Genomic DNA, 26,388 nt, shown 5'->3' with positions numbered 1-26,388 from the left:
TGATAACCTTCCTTGTTTTCTCCATATCCTAATACTAAAGTGATGTCTTCAGCAACTGGATCTTCCTATCAAGTTCTGGAGCATAACCAAGAGTGCTGGCAATGTCTGTAATGTTTGGGGAATCCCACTGACCAACAACTTAAAGAAAGGTAACCCATACCTGGCACTGAGCTTTTTTTTTATTTGATGGTCTGTGGTGCCATGACCTGCATGGCTTAGGGAATGGCCGAACTGTGCAACGGGGAAGGAAGAAATGACAGACACACATATAGAAAAATCTAGCATCAAGTGGGATGTGGGCTCTGATGGCGATGTACCAACAGCAGCCGGGAAACTCAGTGGATTTATCATTTACATTGAACCAGGTGGGTTAAACTAATCTCGGTGGGAGGGCTCTGTAGGGAGCAGCCTCAGGTTTCAGTCATCTGGGAGGAGGAAGTTTCAGTTAATACTTTCTCTACACACGGGGTTTATCTAAAGATCAGTGGTCATCAACACCCTTTGTCCAGGGAAAGGCTTTGCCATTTCTCAGCCTGATCTGTGGGTCTGAGGCATTAGTGTCCTTGGCATGACCACACTCACATCAGTAATACACATTCATTCAGGACTTCATCCATTCCCCACACTATAGTGTCTGTGCAAGGCTTTGTTCTCCATTTTATAGGATAATTCCTTTTATATATGCATATATAAATAGTTTAAGAAGTTTCTCCAGTAGTAGTTTTCCATATGGCATTTCCAAAGGTCTTCCCTGTTAGTTTTTTGAGGAACGTACATACTGGTATTCACAGTCTGAAACCATAAGCTAAATTCAATGCTTTCTTTCTTCAGCTGCCTTGGTCATGGTGTTTTTATCACAAGAGATAAGTAACTAAGGCAGCATGATCCGCCTGCTGCTGCTTTTGCAGATATGCAGAATGAGAAAGTGGTGAGGTCATGAAGGCCTACACCAAGGTTCTAGAGAAACGCCTGTGAGTACAGATGACAGGGAGCAGCAGCAGACTCCTGTAGGGAGCCCCTGAATAGTCTATGCATAAAGCTTTTAGAGAAGATCCTAAGTTTCTGTGGAGACCCCAGAAAGACAAGAGATGCCAGGCAAGTTGCAGGCCCCAAGCAGAGCGGGCTTCAGAATGGTGTGTAGCAGCAGGGCTACCCAAGCCCCTGGCTCTCATGTCATGACACTGTCTGTACCAACACTACCCATGGAGCCACAGCATTTAAGATCTTCATTGTTGGACTTCAGTCTTGATTTAGCCCAATATTTCTTTGCTATCCTCCCATTCTTCCATTTTAGAATAAGAATGTTCTTATGTGGGGATCTGGGGAAATTAAAAAACAATGCTGCTACCACTGTCTCACCAAAATCCTCCCTCTGAGTCATTTGTTAACTAACTTATTATTTGTGGGACCAGCCTCATATAAATGAGAATCTTCTAGCATGTGATGGCCATGGTTGGTATTACTTCATCTTCTACCCTTGTATCTTTTGGGGCAGAAGGTTTTATGCCTCATTGCTGCCCTGTCCATTTCCATCCGTGGCTTTCTGTTAATTTCTTCCTGCCACCTTATTCTAAATGATGCAACTTCTCCACGAAGGCCTTTCTACCTCCAGGCAAGTCACATTGCCCCAGTGTATTTCTGCTCTACCCCTCTTCCCCACACTAGCCATCATAGCTCACCCACTTACCAGACTGAACCAAACTCTAAGAATTCTGGTTCAGACGTGTGCTCAGATGCCTGCATGTGCACACACACACACACAGTCTCTGGGATTTTTATCTGTTCTCTTCGTCTATATGACAGTTAATTACAACATCATAATGTTGTTACTCATTTTAACTATTGAGTACATTTTAGTTGCCAATCTTAGTGTTTTCTTTTCCCCCTCCTCCTCCCATCCTCTCCCCGGAACTTCTGCTCCTTCCTGTTGATTAAGTCCTCCGTCTCTGTGGGCTTCTTCCCCTCTACCTATAAACACATTTGTGCTCCACATATTAAATAAGCCAGCAGAAGTCTCGTGGGGCCTTTGATTTCCTCCATCTGCCATCTTTGCAGAGGTAGCCTCCGCTGAAGGGCAGAGTTCACTGAGTTCTCACCATGGCTTCTGGTGACGTCCTAGTTTTGAACTTCTGGGAGCACCGTGGGTCTTTCCGGTCTTCTGTGCTGCATTAGGCTCTGTTGACCAATTTGCCCTTCTTGAAACGTGCTACCTGAGCTAGACTGGTTCTGTCCCAGTGTTTCTGAGGTCCAACTCTACCTCCTGTCCCTTAACAGTCGGGGTTCCCTGGGGCTCCCGGCTCAGCTCTTTCCATTCACAGTCTTTCTGATTTCATCTCTCGCTGTGGCTTCAACCAGAAAGATTATTGTGCATCCGCAGCCCGGCTTCTCTCATATCTGTGGTATGTACTCCACAATACTAGCGGAATGTCCTGTTCAAGAATGTCAAATTCAGAGCCTCCCACCTTTCCCCCTCCATCTCTCTGGTCATATGTATCTCAGTTAATGGCCTTACCATTCCTCTGGCCTCCTGCGCATGAAACCTGAGCCCCGCCCCGCCCCGCCCCACAGGCAGAGCCTTTGCATCCAGACAAGCTCCGCTTCCAGTTCCGGTTCTGCTTTCCCCTCACCCGGGCCCTTGAGAACTCCTTTGTCTTTCAGAACCTCATTTCTGCTCTGTGAAGCTGCCATGATGGTGGTACCTAACTTAAAGGCCTTTGGGAGGGATCTGTGTGATGCTGGGCATCTAAACCAGCCCAGACTCACCACTGGGCCCGCCTTTCAACTTTTTCCAGTGTTATCCAGATCAAAGTTTTTCTCTCTATACTCTGATGACCTTTTCATTCTGGCCGTGCTAGCCTCTAGTCTGGACTATTCTAGAAGCTGCCCGCACCTACACTGTCTCCTTTCTGTAGGTCTTGTCAATCTCAGCATCATCTTGCTTTGGTTCTCTGTTCCTCCTTCACACCTTCTCTCTCCATGTATGACCCTGAAGGCACTAAGTTCTCAGGCTCGCGGACGTGCAGACCTCACCTACCTCCTCCCTGTCACTGTCCTGTGGGCTCTGTGTCCCCCGTTTTGACTTTGCTCCTCGAATTTGCTGCTCCCCTGACATATTCTAATATTCCCCCCTTCCTTTCCTCTTTGCATGTGAATTCCTGGTGAGGTCCTGATGAAAACTCATTGAGTGGCAGTTTGCCCTTTTAGTCTCTTCTCACAGTGTATGCCATATTGTAATTTTGTGGGAAGCTCGGCAGTTTTCTCATTTTCTTCGCTTGCTTGCCCCAGTCTCTCCCCTCACTCTCAGATGACTGAGTCAATATTCAGAACTCAGAAAATAGCTAAACTAAGCTTTACTCTCAGTGTTTGCTGGCACCCCCTGCCCCCACCCGAACCCCCACAATTCAGATCCTACCCTTACCATTTACTTACTTGGTATACTGGCCAATTAATTAATCTGCACCTCCATCTCCTCATTTATAAAATGGAAGTATTCATAGTACCTACTTTAAAAGGCTATTTTGAGGTTTAAAATAATTTATGTAAAGGGCTTAGTTTATTCTCTGTCACACAATAAGCATCCAATAAGTGTTAGTAGTTGCTACCACCACTGTTACCATTTTTTAAAATACTGTTGTTATTTTATTGTTGAAAGTAAGACTCTCGAGCCCATTAAAAGCCTCTCGTACGATCATGAGTTATCAAATATTATCTCCATGGTGCATTTTATGCCCATATTCTAGTTAAACAAACTGACACAGAATAGAGGATGTGTATCCTCCATGTCTCAGCTAGGAACTGATGGAGCAGGGACTTGAACCTAGTGAGCCATAGCACCTTTCAGCACCTAACAAAGGGGACTAAAAACTCAACTTCAAGTCACCACAGTCATTGTTCTGTCAAAGTTCTGAATTTAGGGTAATGCCAAACCAGAGTTCCGTAAGAAAATAAGATTGACCAGATCTGTCAGGGTTATTATGCATATTTCTCTTGATTTTGAAGATGCAAAGATATCTCATATGCTTGGACATCCCTTTGTCTGTTTAAAATGGAAGGGTTGAAACTTTTTGATGTGTTCGTTCTTCTTTATCCTAATGTGCTGGCAAGAGTGTCCTCAGGGCCAGCACTCAGCTCTGTGGTACCACCTCAGATTCAGGGACAATATATAGTCCTGAAAGTGCTTGTAGAGACATCGCTGTTCTCTTACACATGAATTTTCTCAGTCTTACTGGACAAATCTACAACCAACTTGGAAAAACATATTTAAAAAACAAGAAAACACGAAACAGCCTTGCCTCCAACCTTGCTGCAAACACAAGTGCTTTTGGCTCTGGTTGTGAAATTAGATGCTTCTTTGGCCTGAGGTTAGATTGTGAAGGAGGTTTAAGGACCCATTTAGGATGACAATAAATGCCCATAACTTAGGGGTATACATCTTTAATGATGGCCCAAGGGAAGCACTCTCTCTCTCTTTCCCAGCCAGGTGCTCTCCTGCTCGGTGCCAGTTTGATGAACTTGGCAAGAGACAGCATGGCGAGCATGCTGCTGCTGCTGCTGCTGCTGCTGCTGCTGCTGCAGTGGGAGATGCCAGCTGAAGCCAGGAGGGAAGGAAGTGGGAGGAGAGTGGTCCGAGCAGGCCTAATTTCATTATGAATTCCTGCCTATTCTGAGCAGATTGTCCCCAAATTTGTCATTAAAAGTGCAATTTCCTCTATGCAAACTATCTTTTCAAGGACCCCAGGAAAGATGACGAGAACAGGAAATGGGGTTTCCGATTATTCATGTCAGTAATGAACTCGATTCTGTATTCATTTATGTATGAATTCTGCGTTCTGTTCAGTCTTGTTCAGTAATGAAGTTAGCTATTCCTTTTAATTCTTTCATTTGTGCATTTGAGGGACAGACATTTCTTGATTGCCCACTATGTGCACACATTGTGTTACACCAGGCATGTGGCAAAAAGCCCTGGTTACTGCCTCGGGTGTTTCTGTTCCACCAGGGGAAGATCACTTGAAGCATCTAATTACCAACTGAAGTTGCATAATTGTCAGGTTGCTGTGTTCCTTAGAGAATCACAGGATATGATGGGAACAGGTCACAGGAGGGGCTGGCTGTGTCCATGGCCTTAGGGAAGGCAAACCTGGCAAAGGGGCCCTGGAGTAGGAGCTAACTTTAGAGAAGAACAGGTGAGAAGATGGAGGAGAAAAGGCTGAGGGTATATGTAGCTCAGTGGTAGAACTGAACATGCATGAGACCCCCCCGACTGAGCCCTGGTACAGGGGAGGGAGGAAATAAAGGGGGGGGGAGAGAAGGAAGGAAGGATTGTATAGAATTATAGGTGTACAACCACATCTGGCTTGCATTTGAGTGCCTGAGAATCTTTTGAGTTGGCTGGATCGTTCATGGGTTCAAGGCCAGGCCAGTCTCTAGTGAGTCTAAGCCAGTGAGGTCTGTACAATGGACTGAGTCTCAAAAAAAAAAAAAAAAAAACAAAACAAACAAACAAAAAAAACAAAAGAAACCTTATGCATTCAGAGTGCTTAAAAAAGATGGGATGGATTAGGAAAACTCCCCTCTTTCTTATTTCTTCATTTCTTCCTTTCACAAAATATCAGGCTCTATATATGGAAGAATTTATAGAACCAGCAAAGTCAGATTACTGGCTTTCGAGCTTTTATAAAGTAGTTATGGGCTGTATATGATGCTTTTGTTAATAATAGGTCCACATATACAGTGGATACTGGACATGAGGGGCATGCCTGTAATCCAGAATTCAGGAGGCTGAGGCATGAGGATCATGAGTTCAATGACAGACTGAACAAGACACATTATAAAATCTTGTGTGGAAGTTGGGCAGTGGTGGTGCATGCCTTCAATCCCAGTACTCAGGAGGCAGAGGCAGGCAGATTTCTGTGAGTTCGAGGCCAGCCTGATCTTCAAAGGGAGTTCCAGGACAGTCTCCAAAACCTACAGAGAAACTCTGTCTTGAAAAACCAGAAAAAAGATCTTGTGTTGATGGAGGGTAGGGTAGGAGGGGAAGGGTAGGGGGGAGAGGCAGAGAGAGACAGAAAATACCTAGACAGAGAGTACCTAGAGAAATCATACTTTTCTTGATTTGTCTAAGTACACTCCATGATATTGGCACAATGAATGTATCCCCATTTAGGTATCCTGTGATGGTAATGGGTTCAGACAGTGCTCATCACAGCATGCTGGAATCACTGCTGGAGGGTTGGAAATCTAGCTCAGTGGTAAAATACTTACCTAGAGTATTTACCTATGAGAAATAATGATGGTGGTGGTGGTGATAAAGACCATTGGGAAAAAGATATTCATACAGTATTGCTTAGATTATTATTATGCAAAAGAAAAATGTGAATTGCTGAACCAAGTGCATTTAGTCTACCTGTAGTATGCCAATCACTACAAAAGTGAATTTATTCATGAAGAGGCCAAGTACACAGAAACGGGAAATCCAGTTCTCAAATCTACCTTCTTAGGAACAGGGCTTTGGGTTATTTATGGGTGACCAATGGTATGAGGAAAGGTGACAGGAGGTAAGAAAAAGTGGAGTCATTGATGCCCGTATGCAATCAAATTTTATGACTCTGCCTAGGATCCATGTTCAGAAACTAGTGGCATTAGCATGTTCTGGGGGTAGACTTTGGTCCATTGACATCAAAAGTCCACCTATTGGAACCTTTCAGAGGCCCAAGTAAAGGGTTTCAGCTACTTTGAGTTACCAAATTCCTGAAAAACAGCTCAGGCAAACATTACCACCATGACCATCTGCAGGGATATTGTTGGCAGCAGAGTTATGGCATCCATGACTTTTAGCTTCATGATCTCTACAATTGGTGATAAGAAAATGCAATCTTAGAGGGCTTTGCTAGCACCTTCCCTTTCCCTTGTGTCTTCCCAGTGGAGATCTGGCTAACCCATGGTGGCGCGTAGGATCACTGATTAGATGCCACATGGATGCTGACATGGTGCAATAGGAGGTAGAAGCCTTACCCATGTAGTGTTATTACCAAAACGGGCAACTTGAATCACATGACTGAAAGCAGACAAGCCTATGAGGACACTCTCCAAAGCGATCAGCCCATGCTCTTCCACAATTGCACTGATAAAGACAAAAACAGAAAGAAAAATGTTACAGGGTCTGCATTCATGCTCTAGAATTAATGATGTAGAATCTAGATTAAAGGAAGCTAGTGCCATGACAGCTAAATTAGCATGCAACCCTTTATTAGATCCCAATTTAAAAACAAGCAAGCAAGCAAACATAGGGTACAGAGCAATGCAAATGTCTATCAAGGGATAAACTTATAAAATGTGACATATCCATGAAATAATATTTAGCAAGAAGTAGGAATGAAAGGTTGGGGACCCAGCTCAGATGATAGAGGATTTGCTTAGTACATACAAAGCCATGAATTCCATCCCTCTACCAAATAAAACCAGGTGTGGTGGTGCATGTCTGTTATGCCAGCACTTGGGAGGTAGTGGCAGAAGGATCAAGTTCAAGGTCATCTCTCTCTCTCTCTCTCTCTCTCTCTCTCTCTCTCTCTATCTCTATCTCTCTCTCTATCTCTCTCTCTCAAATCATAACCAGAAGCTGAGATGAGTAACAGACACTGGCTAAAACATGGTGAGCCCTGTAACCATGACAAGAACCCCCAATGTGTAATGTGTGCTTCATGCATATGCACTGTCCAGAATAGGGGAGTCCACAAAGACTGAGAGTAGATTCGTTGGTGCCAAGTACCAGGAAGAATAAAATGGGCTCCAGAATTTATTCCTGGAGTTATGAAATGTTTTGGTGGCATACCTAGTGAACATACTAGAAACATGAATTAGTGGAAGAGGGACAATTTTGCATCTAAAGTATATGCTTTTTTTAAAAGCATTGTAGACCTAGAGAGTTGGTTCAGTGTATAAAGCACTTACTTGTGTGAATATGAGGTTCAGACTGCCCTTTACCCACATAAAAGCCAGGTGTGGTGGCATGCACCTGCAGCCCAGCACTGAGAAGGTGGGAACAGGAGCGTCACTGTCCATAAGCATAGTGGAAATGGTAAGCACCAGGTTCAGGGGGAGACTTATTGTCAAAAAATAAGATAGGCTGAGTGGTACATGCCTTTAATTCCAGCACTCGGGAGGCAGAAGCAGGCTGATCTCTGTGAGTTCAAGGTCAGCCTGGTCTACAAAGTGAGTTTTTGTCTTCCTCCATCCCTCTAAGACACTCATGTCCACCCATCTCTCCCTATGCCATCACCCCCAACCAACTCATCAGCCTTGAGTTCACTAACAAAGTCAGTATTATCACTCTGCAGTTTTGTTGGTTGGTTGGTTGGTTGGTTGGATGGGTGGGTGGGTGGCTAGGTGGTTGGGGTGCCAGGGCTGTTACACAGAGAAACTCTATCTTGAAAAACACAAATGAACAACAACAACAAAAAGGAACAAGCTAGAAACATTGCTCAGTCAGCAAGGTACCTTCCTTGAAAGCATGAGGGCCCAAGTTTAGCTCCCCAGCACACACAACCATCTACAACTCTAGCAGAGCAGGAGCAGAAATAGGTGGATCTGCAGAACTGACTGGCTAGCCATTCTAGCCAACCAGTGAGTGTAGTTTTGTGAGAAATCCTGTTTTACAAAAGATAAGATGGAGAGTAATTGAGGATGACACCCCTGTCAACCTCTGGCCTCCACATGCACACATATGCACTCTCACCTTGTACACATGCACAAATCAAAACTGAAATTTAAAAGGTGGAGTGATCGAGGAAAATCTCTGCTCTCCACATGGGCCCTCATAGGCAAAGCACACCTGTACACACGTGTGCATACATGTGTCTGCCACACATGCAAATATACAAATCACTATAAAAGATATTAATTGAGATGAGCATTGAAGAAACTTGGATGAATTATGTATTAAGCAACTTTTTCCATATTAAATTTCTTGGATTAGGTAATGATATGGTGGAAATATTTAGAGAGGATTTAAGGAAGTATTTAGGGAGACAGTGTCATCATATTTATATTAATTTCAAGTGGATCAGAAAAATATATTAGGAGCAGGCAAATTTGAAAATATTTTGACAACTGACTCATTGTATTATTCTTTTAATTATTTTCATACCTTGAATTATCTTAAAATAGGAATCCTGGGTTGTGAGACCACTTACTGAGTACCCATTACAAAGTTTATAGGAGACATCAAATTCTTGTGCATTGTCACAAATAAGCTAGAAAAGTCAAAGCTCCAACTATCTCTTTTCTGAGGGACTCAAACAGTTGTATACTTGCCCTCTGAAATTCACTTGGTCGACCAGCATCAGAGAGGGAGAGTCAGGCGTCTTCAGAGAAGGTCATTCGGTAAAATGGTTGTTCTAAGCTCTTTGGTGACTCCATAGCATTGACTGAGTGACACAATTTCCCAGTAGTAGAATGCTTGCCTAGTGTTCATGAGGTCTTAGGTTCAATCTGTAGCACTCCAACCACCCAGCTACCCAACCAATCAACTATCCAACCAACCAACCAACTATCCAACTAACCAACCAACCAACCAACAAAACTGCAGAGTGATAATACTGATTTTGCTAGTGAACTCAAGGCTGATGAGTTGGTTGGGGGTGATGGCATAGGGAGAGATGGGTGGACATGAGTGTCTTAGAGGGATGGAGGAAGGCAAATGGTCAATGTTTGAAACTCAAGGCTTAGCAGATGAACACATATACGAGAATGAGGCAAGCCAATGCCTAAACCCCATTTTAGACTCTAAATGGTAAGTTGGAAGCATGGAACCCCTTTATCTAGGTGCTCTTGGTTAGTGGGTAGAAAAGAAGTGACATACCCTATCTCCTGCCTCCTCACATTAGCACTACACACCGGGAACTTGTCACCTGCTTGACTTGCTCCTTCCTTCCTTGCATGATTTTCCCTCATATGCTAGGAAAAAAGCATTCTAGGGCTCAACCAACTGGTGTTTACTTTTTAGATGGGGATTCTGGGGTCTTGGCTTGGAGCAGAAGTAGTGGATGTTGAAGACGGTAAAGCAGCAAGAACATAATGGGTTTTGTGAAGCTAAGTAGGGAAAGCAGAGAAGATTGGATTTCTGGTTCACCCCTGACCACGGGTGCCTTCTGTTTTTAAAATAGACGAGCTTCTTCCTTCCCAGAGCAGGGGCCAAAGATGGGAACTCAGAATGAGAAGTCCCAACTGGGGAAATGAAGCTGCAAGAGCTCAATGCTGAAAAATACCGACTGTTTCTTTTTTTAAGTTAATATTCCAAATTTCTTATGAAAGTCAACTTAAGCCATCCAGGACACAGGAAACAAGGCAAGAGGCCACAGCCAGCTGCCTCAGAGGACTCGGGACACTTTCTTAATAACATCCAGATGGTTCCACAGAAATTGTTAACATCTTGGGAAAAAAAAATCAGCTGCAGAAGAAATGAGATTCAAGTGGTTTAGGAAGGACAGCCTGGGGGAGAGTCCCCAGGGATGGAGAGCAGTTCTGAAATATAACCCACTGTGGTGGGATCACTGCTTCCTATAGCAGGGACGTGAGGAGGATGCAGGCACAATTGCCTGGCCCTAGAGCCTTCTGGCCTAAGGGTGGTCCCTGACCTTCTGCTCAGGTTCCATTCACTAGCTGGGGTTTTCAGCGACTTTTTAGGCTCTATTACAGTTACTGGTCTTGCTTTAGAGAGAGCTCCTTATTTCCCAGTCTGCTGCCTCTGGGAGGTTCCGTGGCCACAAAGCTCAGAGCCAGTTGGTTTTCAGCATATATGGACATATTTCATCTTAAAAAATTGTTTTTACAAATATGGGGCATTTATAAATATAATGTATTTGTGAAACAATATATATTCCAGTGTATGAAAATAAACTCACAGCTTTTAAATTAGTGACTGTCTAGATGCCGACAATGGCTAGCATTGTTTTTACTCAATAGTCCCTAAGTTTATTGTTCATTAAAGCTTTATTGCATTTTGAACAATCTGTACCTTAGATTTTCTCATTTCCCGAGGATTGCTTAGACATCAATCCCTTGGAGCCAAATAAATTTGGAGGGGAAAATTTGAAAATTCTTCTGGGCTGGGATGTAGTTCAGTGGTAGAGAGCTTCCTAGAATTTGTGGATACCTGGGCTCTATCTTTACCACCTCACATTGCAATTAGAGTTAAAATCCTTCCATGATTTTGTTGAAGAAAATGGAGTATCTCTACAAGGAATGTGAGAGCTTTGTAAAATGTTTGCATTGAGTGGAGAAGAGCTGGGAGCCCTGGGAGGGAAGGAGGATATGGCGGTCTCACCACAGTCCCGAATTTCTGTGGTGTGTCTCTTCTTCGCCAGGCCTTCCCACAGGAAGAGGAAATGACTTGCTTGTGGAATGTAACTGTGTGCACGCAATTCCCTTTGTTCCTACCAAAAATGGAGGCAAGGGAAGTAGGATCCCCAGACTCACGGCTTTGTCAGCCTTCAGCAACCATAGGATGGTGTCACCCCCTGATGACATGACCCTGAAGAGAGCCTCTGCCTCCTACCCATCCTCATAGAATCCTGCCCTGACTGTGACAGCAGATTGGGGTCTCTGAGGGTGATCTGGTGGCCTGCCTTGTAGTTTCTAGATTCTAAATCGGGAAGCGAGCAGAGGCGGGGGAGGAACGGAAAGGATGTGCCCATCTTGGAAGTTTGAGGCTGAAAGGCCTGGACTTTGAAAAATTGATGTGTAAGGGGGCAGAGAGGACACCTAATGCAGGAATCAGAATTTTATCCAATGAACAAGAGAGTCAGCCCTGGTTGTTTCTTAGCCAGGTAAAGTCATCAAACCAGGAGCTATTTCTTCCTTCTGGGAGAGAGAATGTGCACGTTTAAGCTTTGGATTTTTGAGATTCTGCTGAGTGACTCTGGTGGAATGCAGTGACTTCTTCCTTCCTTCCCAAGCTGAAATCTTGGGAATTACTATCCCAAATGGTCACTGAGTCCTGCCAAGTGTGTAGGAAACTGGAATGACAGTGTGGGTTCCCACCACGAGGGATAGCAGACACTGAATCCCCTGTGATTTCCAAGAGCATCTATTTTTATTTTCAGGAGCTCTGTGTTTTCATTCAGCTTTGTGAACTAAGGAATCCACATGGAACATTCACCAACTCCAACAAAATGACAGCATGCAGTTTGTCAGCTGTGCCCTGAGATAGCCACAGATTCCAGCAGAGGTCGGAAAGAGTCATGGACGTTTGATTCTGAAGACCTGTTACAATTCGTCTGCTCACTTCTAATGGGTGCCTTATGGATACACTGCAGAGAAACTATCAGTCATTAAATCCATTTGCAACAGACAGTCCCCTCCCCACTCTGGTATCCCTACACCCTGGTCCCAGGAAGTGAATCTAGGGCTGCATCTATGCTACACAAGGGCTCCACAGTTGAGCTTCACCCTCAGTCCCAAATATTATCTTTGATGTATAGTTCATCATTTGGGGCTGGAGACAGGGTTCATTTGGTAAAGTGCTTGTCACACAATCATAAAGATCTGTATTCAGTCCCCAGCACCCATGTAAAAGCCTGGGTACAACTGTGCACATCTGTAATTCCAGCACTGGAGAGGTGGAGACATTGGTCCCTGGGGCTTGCTGGCCAGCCAGTCTAACAGAATTTGTGAACTCCAGGTTTAGTTAGAGACTGTCTCAGATAATAAGGTGCAGACCAATAGAGAAAGACACTGGACGCCGACTTCTGGCATACACATGCACACACACCAAAGTGTAGCCTGTCATTTATTGTGTCATAAATCAGCTGCTCTAAGGTACACATTTGCATTAATATGTAAAAAATGCAAGTATTTGATATAGAATGCAAGTTTTGGCAGGTGGGATGGGAAGGGCAAGAGATTCAGAAGACCCTATGTACAAAACAGGTGGCTTTTCATTGGCAGTTCTCATTAAGCTTTCTTGAAAATACACGTTCTTAGTAACTCTTTGAAATTATCTTGTTCATTTATTCATTTACTTACAGAACTTCTGCTTCCTCCTTTAACTACCCCCTCCCCCACTCCTCCTCTTGGTGATTATTTGTCTTGATTTTATATCTCCAGAACTGGAGTGGTGCCCGAGATGTAGAAGATACTCAATGTATCTACTAATGTATCTAATTAAGTAGCTATTTAATCAGTGGCTTTCTCTCTGCATATATCCAACAAACAAGGGGTTTGCTTTCTTTCCTTTTTCTTCTTTCTTGCCATCTTTCCCTAACCCCCAATGCTGGGGATCAATATGCATGCCAAGTAAGCATGTTCTGCCACTAAGCTATATCCCTGGACCTTAGGGCTCTGAGACAATGTCTCCCTCCATGTGTAGCTCAGGCTAGTATTTACCAACTGTGTAGGTCAGATGGGGCTCAAACTCCTCATCTTCCTGTGCATACCCTACTCCCTTTCACCCACAGTTCTTTTTCTTTCTTTTTTAGCATTTCTTTTAGAATTATATTTATTTATTGAGGGTATGGTATGCTGCCATGGTGCACCTGTGAGGACTAAGAAAAAGCCGGTTAGAGTCCATTCTCTCCTTCTATTCTGTGGGTTTCAGGGATCGAACTCAGGTCATCAGGTTTGGTGGCAAGCACCTTTACCCCCACAGCCAGCCCCACAGCTGTTTTTCAAAAGGTCAGTTATAAAAAAAGACATTGCACATATTCTCGTAGGTGACTCTCTTTTCCATTGTTGCTGTTTGTTTGGCCTTAAGCTGCACATTAACTGGGCCATGTACAACATTATTCATTTTTAAAATATTTGTCTGCTTTGTACCAGGCACAGTTCTCAAGTGAAAAAATGCTGTATCCATGGATCTTACATTCCAGTGGAGAGGGACAGACTGGAAAAAGCAAGTGCACTCTCTGTGGAGTTAAGTCCTAGGAAGGAAAGCAGGGCGAAGGGTACAGAGAGGGAGGGGTCTGCTGAAGGGAGTCTGGGGTGAACTCCAGTGGGGGCTGTCCTTGCAAGGCTGAAGACAGGGGTATAACTCAATACACAGCTCCAAGTACAGCACTTAATTAGCCCTGGCAGGAAAGTAGAGGTGAAGGCAGGGAGCAGGGGGAGGTGAAGCAGGGAGCAGGAATAGAGCTGGGCAGAAAGGTGGAGAAATAAGGCCCAGTGCTTTGGTTTTCTACTCCTTGTGAAATGAGGAGGCCCTTGAGGTATTCAAGGCCCCTGGTAAGGACCACTTTAATAATTTTATTTTATGTGCATTGGCATTGTGCCTGCATGTATGTCTATATGAGGGTGTCGAATCCCCTAGAACTGGAGTTATAGACAGTAGTGAGCTGCCATGTGGGTGCTGGGAATTGAACTCAGGTCCTCTGGAAGAGCAGCCATTACTCTTAACTGCTGAGCCATCTCACCAGTCCCTAAGGGTGGTTTTAAAAGCTTGTGTTACAATTCAGGGGTAGTGGCAGATTCTAGAAGTAGCCAGGGCCAGTAGGATGTGAAGAAAGATTGAAGTCGGATACAAGGGCAGAAGGCTCTCAGACCGAGCATTTCACAGACACCCTGGCCACTTAGTGAGATAGAGAGAATGGTGGAAAGAGAAGGCCTGTGGAAAAGGTATAGAAGAGTGAGTGTTGGAGTGTGTTAGAACTTTGTCAATTTTATAGGGGATAGGCCACCGAGGCCAATGCATAGATGAGGATGAAGGGCCAGCTTGTGACCTTCAGTGGCAAGGATAACTACATCACTAGCCAAGGTCCAAGAGGACAGGTTCAGGAGGGGTCAGTGTAAAGTGATATAGATGCTGAACCCAAGTGACTATGGACCCTCCAGCCGAAAGCATATGTGCTGTGTGATTCCCAGGGAAATCTGCCAGAGAGGTTGGAGATACCACCTCCGAATCATCTGCAAGGGCCTTGTTTAGTCTATTGCCTTCCTGCTAATGTTTTCCCCCCTTTATTTCTGTACCCTCTGCTATTTATTGATCGAAGAACCATAAACCATAAAGTCACTTTTTTTTCCCTTTTTTTTATAAACAAGACAGGAGGTGTCAGCATAAAGATTTAACTTCAGAGTTTAAATGTTTGGCTTTTTACTTTGACTAGCGGGCCTGCAGGCAAGGAAACATAAATGAACCACCTCCTCCATATGCCTAGGGGAGAGCCCTCAATGTCTAGGAAGGCTGTCAGAAAATGTTAGCCTCAGCGTAGGCAAGACATGTCCAAGTCCCCTTTTCTGAGACATTATAAGCGCTGGTCCGGTGGCTCTGAAGGCTGGTTGTAGGCTAGACCTGGACAGCTAGCCACTGTCTGCTTGGGAGGAGCATCTAAGTCCTTCCTAACCTTGGGGAGTTTTGCAGTCCCAATTCCTTTATGACTGTTAACTCTTCCGTGGCAGTCCCCATGGACCCAGTATAATCAGTTGGCAAATTCCTTTAGCAAGGAACCTAAATCTGAAGCCCCATGGGCTTTTCCCATAGCATAAATAGCATGCTATTCCCGTGCATATTGTCTCATTCACAGGAAATAGTGTGTGAATGACATCACAGACTAGCTCTACTGTATCCCATTGACGTTTATTACGGAGCCATTGTGGGAATGGCATGGTTCCTGTCCCACATAGTTAGTATATCCTACCTATTATGTTCAAGATTCTAGAGCCAGTGTCAGCGTGGGAAGAGCACAGGGAAAAATTCCAGAATGTCACACTGTCTTCAATGTCAGTGTTTTAGCAAAACTTGTTTCTAAATAATTCCTGGGCTCATTGACATCAATGACAGAGCAGGATGCTCTTTCGACCTGTGCCATCTTCAGAGATGGTGGAATGACAAGCTAATCTTCAGATAGCTGATTGGTAGGGAGGAAGAAGGGGTCTGTAAGACCCATGTGATAAAGAACCAGTAGTCCTCTACCTCCTCTGGAATAATAACAGGACTCCCATGCTAGTCTGGTCCTGGCATGAAGACTGCACTTCTCAGCTTCTCTAGGAGCTAGGTAGGCTGAGGCTGGTTTCTGACCAATGCAAGTAGATGAACTTGCCTAGTAGCAGCGGCCTCTGAACAGACCTAGGGTGTGTCCTTTGCTCCTCCTCTGTCCCGATGTCCTGAAATACAGACACACATTTTCAGTTGAATTCATGAATGATGCAGCATCCAGAGATCACATGAAGTTATTGTACCAACTGTTACCAAGGCCTTGCATGCAAGAGGGAAAGGAACATTTATTTATCTTGCTTCATTTGAGAGTTGCGAGTCTTCATGGATGGCCCTAATCCCAGCTAACACAGCCGGTTAATTTCTCCTAAAGGGCACACAGTGCTGTATCCTGAACTGTCTTCCTCAACTACTGGGAGTATTGTTCCCACCCCTGCCCAAAAGCCCCAGAACTTTTAGTTGCCCCAAGATCCTGCTGCTTCTTCAAGGAAGTCTGTTGTAGTCTACATCAAGTGAAGGGTGTTTAAAAAGCTAGTGTGACCTGAGCCTACAAGTTCCCTCCACCCCAGGATCTTGTTCCTGAACACATCACTGTCTTCCACACTTGGGGTTCTGTGTCTCGGAAGCTAGACAGAGCTGGACAAGGATGAATAGATGCAACAGATGCCAATAGATGGCAACTGAGGGAGGTGCCTTCCACTCCTTGAGGCTCCTTTGTGTTATCACAGAAGTAAAACAGGTAGAAGATTCCAGCAAGGTAGATCCCAACTTTCAGGATGAATGCAAGAAAAATCTTCATGTGAACACATTACATCTATGTAACATTTGTCATCTATATCATATAAATGAGAGTATGCTACATATTATTATGTCTTTTGTTGAGTGTGTGTGGCTTAATGGCAGAACACTTGCCTAGCATGTACAAGACTGTGTGAACTCTAGCACCACAAATATGTATTTTACACTTTGCTTTGAGACAAGGGCTTGCCATGGGCCTGGAACTCACTATGTAGATCAGGCAGGCCCTGAACTTTCAATGACCCTCCTTCTTTAGTTCTGGGATTATGGGTGTATACCACCACACTCCATTGCTTTTTAATTTTAATTATAATTGTAACTGTCTTTCTCAAATAGTATAAATGTGCTGACTACCCTGCTATGTGAATATATGGTATTCCACTGTGTAGTAGATATACCCATATTTATTTAACCACTTTCCCACCAGTGGACATTTGCTGGCAGTTTTGTTGGTAGAAACATTGTGGCAACAGATCCATCTCACACTCTAGGCGGCTGCCAGGGCACGTGTAGGAGACATATACAACATGGAGACACACACAACATTGTATTTGCTAGTAGATGAACATCGGACTATATAAGCAGTGCCTTCTGCATTTATTCCTTGACCAGCATAGCCAAAGCTGCTTTAACTCAGATTCCTAGGTGGACCACAGCTAGACACTCCCTTTGTTTCTTGCTCACATTTCTTTGGTTATTTGAGTTTGTTTTCAGAAAGGGCAAGACACCTTTCAAAAGACAAATGAGGAGGTAGGTGGTCAGCTTCAGCTGTTTTATTTTGTGTGTGTAATTTGGGCAAAACTTCCTTCTTACTGTTGCAAAGACAGTCCTGATTATTGCCGCATAAGGTATGGACAGAAAATAAATAATCTGGAGAAGTGAGGGGAGTAGCTGAGGCTCTTTGGGGAAGAAGCATCAGGAATGTCACAAAGAGAGGACAGACCACTCTTCTAGACACACCACAGAGTCTAGGAGTGCCAGATTTGGAGAAAGTAAAAGGTTAGGATTCACTCAAAGTCTGTGCTCTCTATCCCAGCTCTGCATTTTTTAACCTCCCCCCCACCCCCAAACAAAAAAAACATGCCTCAGGAGTGGTATAGGTGATAGAGGGTTTCTCACTCCATTGCCAAGGCCCAGCATCTTCTGGGTCAGTGCATGGAAGGGAACAAGAATTCTTGTCTGAAGTCTGTCTTTGTGTCCTCTTTGCATCTGCTCTGCTGCTATTCTCATGCTCCTTAGACTCCTGCCTGCTGCCCATCTAGGGTAGAAGAGGAGCCCTTGGTATCAGAGGAGGTTCATGCAAGTGGCATGTTGTCAGCCATGCTACCAGGGCTGCCTGGGAGCCCTGCTCCAGCCTCATTCAGGTGACAGGCCCTGCCAGGTTTTCCTGGAGCATCTGTCTTGGAAGGAGGTAGCACCCTCTCCTGGGCTGAATCCAAATGTTTTCTGTGTGTCCTGAAGCCATCTAGGATAACTACCAGCATTTGTCTTCCTCCAGCAAGCCCTGCCCCATCACTGCCCCCTTCTGGCCCCTTCTATATTTTATTTGAATGCCTCACTAGACTGTTGGTGAATTCAACATGGTAGTGTCTAAGGAAGATCTGTACGGAATTAAGAACTTATTTGAATACTGTATTGAAGTCACAGGTTAGGGCTGTGATTATTAAAAAAAAACAATAGAATCTTATGATCAGTATAGTAGGAAACATGAAGAATGGATACCTAATTGCACATGAGATACTGTTTTAAACAACTGTTATCAATGTAGGGGCTGATGGGATCCCTGTATTTGGCAAAGATCTAAGGGCCCATTATCTAGAAGTCTTTTCATGTATCGACAGACATTGGAAAGAAGTTGCCTAAAGATAAAAGTGTGTATTCACTCCCGAGAAGTCTCTGGGAAACAAACAAACAAACAAACAAAAAACAATAAACATACTAGAAGGTTCTTTTATGGAACTAGTTAACAGAAACTACACAGCTTTAGCCTGTAGAATTTCCTTACAACTACAGCCATCTCCTGTGTTCTTCACCCACCAGGCATTTGTTTCTCAATGATACTTACAAAAAGGAAGACTATTAATGGCTCCTCATCAGTTCTACTTACTACTCCAGTTTCTGTTTCATCAAAACGTTTCCTGCAACAGGCACATAGACACCGGCTTTATTTAACCCTGTCTGTTTCTAATGACTTCGTGGGCGCTTGTTCATTTGTAAGTGAATAATTGTGTTCATTTTGGTTGTTCACATTTCAGTATAACAGCAATAAAAAGATAACAGCTGTTATTCAATCTTTACCTAAAACTAGACACATAATAACTATATTATTCTGATAGCTATCTGAATAATCTGAGTATCCATCTTTGTTGTTCTAAGTTTTCTCGATGAGGAAATTAAGGGTCAAAGGTGTCAAGTAACAACTACCACTACTAAGATAGAGTCTGAGCTTGGAATTCTAGCTTGGGAGGTCTTCTGAGTATGGCCTGTCTTAGTCACGAGTCCTTGGGAAGTGTGCAGTAATTGAGTGGCTAAGAAGATCACCTATGTGTATAAAAATCCAACAGAGCATTGTGTTAGCAGCTGTGTTGCCTTGGATGAGAGTCAGGTGAGCTGGAGGCATGGCCGACAAGGTAGGTGGAAGCCCTGAGTTCTCTGCATCTTGCGAGACCTCCACTAAGGGAAGAGGATTGGAAAACAGGTGTGCTTCTGAAAGCAAAGCAGATGTTCGGATGCTCTTGCCCTCTAGGGAGGGCACTAAAGTCTGTCATTTGTTCCTCATGATAGCCCCTCCTTAGGGAGTTGCCCTAGAATGGTGAAGTAACTTGTCTGCTCTTAGAGAGTCAGGACACTGGAGCACCTCTGTGGCTCTCAGGTGCTGCCAGGACCTTCAGATTGTCTTACAGGCCTCTGAACACATATTCTCCCGCCACACAGAGGATCCCCTGGCTAGGGTTGGGTGGGGTGTAGGATCTCACTAGGACTGTGTCAAATGTGTAGGCTGGGAATACTCCTGGTCCTGAATGTTTGAGGGCATGTGTCTGCCTGAGGCAAACACAGAAGGAGTCATGCCAAGGTCCAGGAGAGACTTGCGGCTGGATCTGGAACATAAGCCTGTAATCACAAATCTGCCAGTGATCTTCAGGAGCAGGGGTGGGTCTTGTAGGGCTCACAGACAAGGTGGGATAGCAGGCTGCTTAGGAAGTCTTTCCCTTTGGATCCAAACAAAAGGGGCACTGGGAGTGTGAAGCTTTGGAGACAGGACATCTTGGTTCTTCTAATTCTTGCCCTGCCACCTCTAGATGCTCTGGGATTGGGCACACGGCAGAGTTTTGCAGGTGAGCACCTGGCTGGGTCAGCAATGATGGGGGTGGGGCGCTATGGTAATAACACCATCAACCACAGGTCCAGCTGGACCAGGGCTGCAGGGGGGTGTTTATAAAGGCGCCAGGGAACGCTTCCTGCAGCATGTGAGCGTAAAATCCATAGTCCCAAGCTGAACCCAAAAGTGGAGGGACAAACACCTGGCACCAAATAGAATTTCCTCTCGCAGCTCATTGCTGCCCGAGGCAGCCCCTAATTTCCAGAACCCTTCTCCTCCACTGACACGTAATTGTCAGATTGTTTTATGAGCGCAGCTTCCTGCCCCCTTCCGGCCTGCGTCCCAAATGTGCTCCTCCCTTCTCCTCGCCCTTAATCACGGCTTTCCTGCCCGCAGCCCCAGGCCGGCGATTTCCTAAATCACTCGCAATTGGCTTCCAGCGCCCCGGGTGGGCTCCGGCTGCCAACATCCTGACCCCCAGGTCCCTGCATCTGTTTGATGCCCCCCCCCCCTAACCAGGCTTGCCCACTCCCCTGATGCTGTTGCACCTAAGGTCTGGAAAAGAGTGGGACTCAAGATCCAGGCTCTGCTATCTCTTCTATGCCCAAACCAGGCCTGTTCCAGAATCTTCGTAAAAGCCAGATCTCTCCTCCCAGAGACTCTTTTCTTGGACAGCTCTCGCTCTCTTCTCTCTCTCTCTCTCTCTCTCTCTCTCTCTCTCTCTCTCTCTTTTCTCCATTTGAGGAATTTCCGAGGAAGCAGCCTGTGGCTTTTTATACTTTAACTATACTTTTTTATTACTAAAGAAATTCACAATCACAGTAAAAATTTCAAACAAGATGGTTTCCAGATGGAAACCACAGTAACAGCATTTTGTGTATTTTTCCAGGAAGGTCCTTCGAGCAGACCAGCATACCATCGTAGCTTTTTTCTTTTTTTAGACTGGATCTTACTATGCAGACAAAACTGATGTTCAGCTCAAAGAGATCCACCTGCCTCCAAGACCCAAGTGCTGTTTAAAGGTCTGTGCCACCAGGCCCCCCCTTTTTTTCTTTTTTACACAAATGGGAACATCTTTCTTTGCATCTTTTTCTACAGCTTGCTGTTTTCCTTTTAGCACATCTGAGAAGTTGCCATTTCAATAAATTAAGATTTATGTAAAAAATTAGCCTTTAGGATTTTATTGTGTGAATATACTAATGTGTCTCTTCAACTCACTATTAATAAAACTTTGCTTTACTGTAAACAATGCATATAGTATCTGAAGCTTATATGTAAGTCCTATATTTTTGTGATGATGTCCCTTCTGAAATTAAAGCACTTGGATGGTCACAATTTGGAGAGACAAACAGTGTCTTAGAGAGGTTATTCCACCTCAGACTTCAGTAGTGGTGTACAGGAGTGCTTGGCTGCTGGCCCCATGGCAAACATATGCACCACCAAACCTGTAAACCTACCAGCCTTAGAACAGCTTTAATATTTAAATTAATATTTCCTTAAGGTGGGCTTCCACCCTTTTCTCACTTCCCCCTTTTTTTGTGTGGGGGAAATTAGGCAAGGGGCAGCAGGCTGGGTAGTAACGGAGTACCACCTGCCTTAGGGGTCCAACGTTTCTAAATAATAATGACTTTTTTCCTCTAAAAATTCCCTGCACAAATAAGTTTGGTCACTTTTAAAACTATTATTTTTCTCTACATCTTACTGATTTGCAAATCTCTTTGTATCTATAAAGAAAAACAATCCCCTTGTGTCATAGATACTATCATCACTTCTAGACTTAAGCCATTACCATTGGTCTTTACAAATTTTTTCCCACTAACAATTTTAAAAATTGAGACTAGGTATGTAGCACAGCTGTCGAGCACCTCATGCATGTGTGTAAGCTCTGGGTTTGCTCCCCAGCACCAAAAAAAAAAAAAAAAAAAAAAAAAACCCAAAACCAACCCATCAGTTTTCTATTGAACTAATTTAATTTGTTTTTCTGAGACTTGGAAGATCAAACTCAAGACCTCAGGAATGCTAGTCAAACACTATACCCCCACTGCCCTCACTACCCCGACTAACCCCACTTCCCACTTTCAAGCATGCTTACATTCCCTTCTATAAGCTGTTTTTCTTTTAATCAGTCATTATTTTTTTTAACATTTAAATCTTGAATCTGTCTGCCCATGGTGGCACACATCTCTAATTCCAGCACTTGAGAGGGCCATACAAGAAGACTGTGAATTTGAGGCTAGTCTATCCTACATGGTGAGTTCCAGGCCAGGCTGGGCTACATAGTGAAACCCTGTCTCAAAAGTTCTATATAAGCAATAACAGTGAGCTTGAGTCTTAGTGTAGTTCTGATTGACCTGGAACTTGCTGTGTAGACCTGTGTGGCCTTGAACTCACAGAGATCCACCTGTCTCCATTTCCTGAATGCTGGGATTAAAGGCATTCACCACCAAACCTGGAAATAAATACATTTTTTAAGAGAAAAATAAATCACACAATGGAAGTAGAACTTGATATCCTGTGTTTCTAATCAGTTGCTTATGTAGTATTCATTAACTATCATGCATTCTAAGTCTTCTAGAAATATGATGTCTTAATATAAGAAAAACACTTATTAGTTCATAAGTATAGCTTTCCTAATGTGTGAGGCTCTTTAGAGAAGAAAATGTTTACTCCTTAACTGACTTCAAGATGCTGAGACCCATCATTCAGAAACAACCAGTTTGTTGCTAGTTTTTGACTATTTGTAAAATGAAGGGCTCATAAGATGGGCTCCTAGAGGCCATGCTTTTCATTCATTCATTCATTCATTCATTCATTCACTCACTCATTCATCAAGCTCATGATCCTACATGTGGGAGCCCCTAGGGTCACATACATAGCTACCTATCATTTTGCCCTCTGGAAGAATACAATATCATAGGTAACTATTGGCTCATTCATTGTGTGTGTGTGTGTGTGTGTGTGTGTGTGTGTGTGTGTGTGTGTGTTTGTGTTTGTGTGCTCACACACGCGCTCCTGTACTCATTAAAATACTGTGGGTTGCTAGGGCTTTGGAAATGTATGGAAAGAAGATTCTAATCGAGTCTTTCAAAGAAAGAAGTTGTTAGTCGGGAATTGTGATGCATACCTTTAATTCCAGCTATCAGAAGGCAGAAGCAGGCTGATTTCTGTGAGTTCATGGTCAGTCTGGTCTATATAGTAAGTGCCAGGCCAGCCAGGGATACATAGTAAGGCCCTGTCTCAAAAAAAAAAAAAAAAAAAAAAAGTTGTTGAATAGTTGAGAGTTGGAATAGAGCATAAAAGCAAATATTCTAGAATGTCTGGGCTTGAGGAATATATGCTTTGTGTTCCATTTGTCCAAGACTCAAGTTCTTTCTGAGAAGTCCCACCTGCATCTCACATAGATTCCCAGAGCCACCAACAAAGGCAGCTGTGAGTTGCCATGCTCATTGGTCCCTGATTCCCGTAGGTGGCAGGGGTTCTATTGTGTTTAGCTTTTTATACTCAGGAGTTTCCGTAGCCATTGTGGTCACCTGACTAACAGCCACTCTTCCATAGGAGTTAGGAGTGCAGGTTTTGTATTAGGCAATGCTATCCAGGCTAAAGCAGCTGTCCACCCCTTGCCTCGATCAAGTGCCCCTCTCACGCTGTCCTTCACAGCAAGGGCCTGCATTGGTTTGGGGTTGTGGTAAATGACCCTGGACTGGTGGAGAATATGGCAGGAATGAGTTTTCTCTCTGTTCTGGAGGCTCAAAGCCCAGATCAAGGCATCTTTGTCAGTTTCTCATGAGACATCACTGGCTTCTAGACAGCCACCCTCTCACCGTCTTTGCAGGGACTGTTCTCTGTTCATGTGTACCCCTAGCATTTTTCTTAGATTTCCTCTATTCAAAGGACAACAAATATATTGGACTAGGGCCTGTGCTGGCTAGTTTTTGTCAACTTGACACAAATTAGAGTTACCCAGGAAGAAGGACCTGGGGTGGGGGATACATGTTTTTATATTTTAATGTCATTTTTCATAATTGTTATGATAGTGTTTATAGCAGTTTGTTGTTGTTGATACTTGTAGTTGAGAGCATTTCTAGCCACTATGGAACTTCATTACTCACTGAGCTATACTGACTCTTAGAGAGAGCCTGGATGGTCTATCTCATGTTAATTTTTTGAGACATGGATTATACATTCTGAATACTGGGACTGCAGGCATGAGCCATCATGCCCAGTTTATGTGATGCTGGAGAGTAAAGCCAGGGCCAGGTGCATACTAGGAAAGTACTCTCCTAAATCAGCCTGATTCTCGTGAACTATAAGACAATAGTGATGAGAATGGCTTGGCGATTAAGAGCATGGGCTGCACTTGTAGAAGACTTGAGTTCTGGTTGCCAGCACACACCTATGGTAGCTCACAAATGCCTGGAGATCCAGTTCCATGTGATCCCACCTGCCCACCCCCACTTAGAAATAAATACATCAGGATGCTACCGAAACCTGTCTAGCCTCCACAGCCTGCTAGGGATCATGAGCCCAGACCCTACTTGCAACCCTCCTGGGTCCTTTAACTTTTCTGGGGAAGCTTCAGGGGTTCTCTGCCTGCTCTGTGGAGCTTGGCTTTCAGCTTTCATCTCCCCCCCCCCACCCATCACTCCATAAAGTCGTAGAAGCAGCTACAGTTTCCACAATGGAAGACTGGATAAGCAAAACTGTATTTTTTCCTCTGAGTGAACTAGAGACTGGGTATACCAAGAGGATTTGGTTTTCTCTACCGTTTCTTTGTGCTCAAGGATTACTTTTATCATTTAAAACCATGAGAAAGGATGTAGGAACAGCACTCATCTCTCAGCCTCCTAAATGAGAGCCCTAACAGCTTCGCTCCTTCATCAGATGTTGTTTTATCCCCTTAGGCCACCTTCCAAGGAAACCTTTTCCATCTTGCAAATGGGAGAAATGGCTTTCAAAAGGGGGGCTGGGAGAGGGGGCAGCTGCTACTGCACACAAGATAAGAAACACTGTTTGGAGTTAATCTTTTAAAGCCTGAATCCTTCTGCCCCTACCAGCTGTGTGACCTCAGGCCAGTTGTCTCGCCTCTTTATGCTTCCGTTCTGTCACCCAAGAGAAGCTGGCTGAAACCGGCCCTCATGCCCCACACTTGTCATGAGGCTTCAGTATTCCTGGTGGGCCAGTGCTTGGCTCCGAGTGTCTCGAGTCAGAAATGCCAGGGTTCTCAGTGTCTTCTGCTGCTGTTAATTGGGTTTTATTCTGCCCTGTGCCACGCTGGACTCCAGTTCTTTCACAGTCACATTTCTAAAGCTTTTTATTTTACCATAATTCTGGGATTAAAGGAAAGCCGCAAAAATGTTGCAGGGGAGATTTTGTTGTTGATTGATTTTGAAGCAGGATTTCATGTATCCCAGGCTGCCCTTGAACTCTTTCTGTAGCTGAGGGTAGTCTAGAACTTGTGATCTCTTTGGCTTCTGCCTCCTGAGTGCTGGGATAACAAGCAGGCACCAACACACGTTGTTTATGTGGTGCTAGGGATCAAATCCAGGGTTCAAACATGCTAGGCTGTACCAACAGGCCACATCACCATCTTTTTCAGAGGGACGTTGTATCCTTTTCATCCAAACTCTAGCATCTTATATCACAATGGCACATTCACCAGAACTAAAAACTAAGAAGCAGGCTCCAGAATCTGGGCCAGGGAACCAACTTGCCTTTCAGGTCTCCCAGATTGCACTGCTTAGAGAGTAGGTCAGTCTCCGCCCCCCCTTTTTTTGTTTTTTTGTTTTTTGTTTTTGTTTTTGTTTTTATCACCTTAGTGTTGCAAGCTCTGGAATCTCCAAAGGAAGTATCAAATCTGTGCTGGTTCCATAGTTCGGAGCTTTTTCTGAGAGACTTCTGAGCCTGAAAACTAACAAAGCAAGCAGTGATGTGTGTTGAACCTTCTCTGCTTCTCTGTGTTGTGTGTGCCAGCTGCATGCTTATGTCATAGCAATAGCGTGAGGCTATGAGAGAGCAGGTGCCCTCCCCTCAGAAAGAGGAAGAGCCTCTCAGATGAACCTATTTGCAGATGAGACCTTCCAATGGAGGATAGAATGGGAATATGAGTAGAGAATGGACATTCCTAGGGGAAACTTGTTTGGAGTAATCCTGGGCATGGGGGAGCTTTACTTCTTATGTCTAGAGGACATCACAAGCTCTCTGCATCAAACTTCACCCTGATGGTCCTCTTGGTCCCTATTGGGTAGCCCTACAAGTTCCAGGGTAGGAAATTCATCTCTAAATGAAGAAGAAAGTCTCCCATAAGACAGAGCCGCCACACATGTGAATACCTTCCAGGGCTTTAGACTTTTCC

The sequence above is a fragment of the Cricetulus griseus genome, chromosome 2 (genome assembly GCF_003668045.3).
Source record: "Cricetulus griseus strain 17A/GY chromosome 2, alternate assembly CriGri-PICRH-1.0, whole genome shotgun sequence".
Taxonomy (NCBI): Eukaryota; Metazoa; Chordata; class Mammalia; order Rodentia; family Cricetidae; genus Cricetulus; species Cricetulus griseus.
This window is presented reverse-complemented; position numbering follows the sequence as displayed.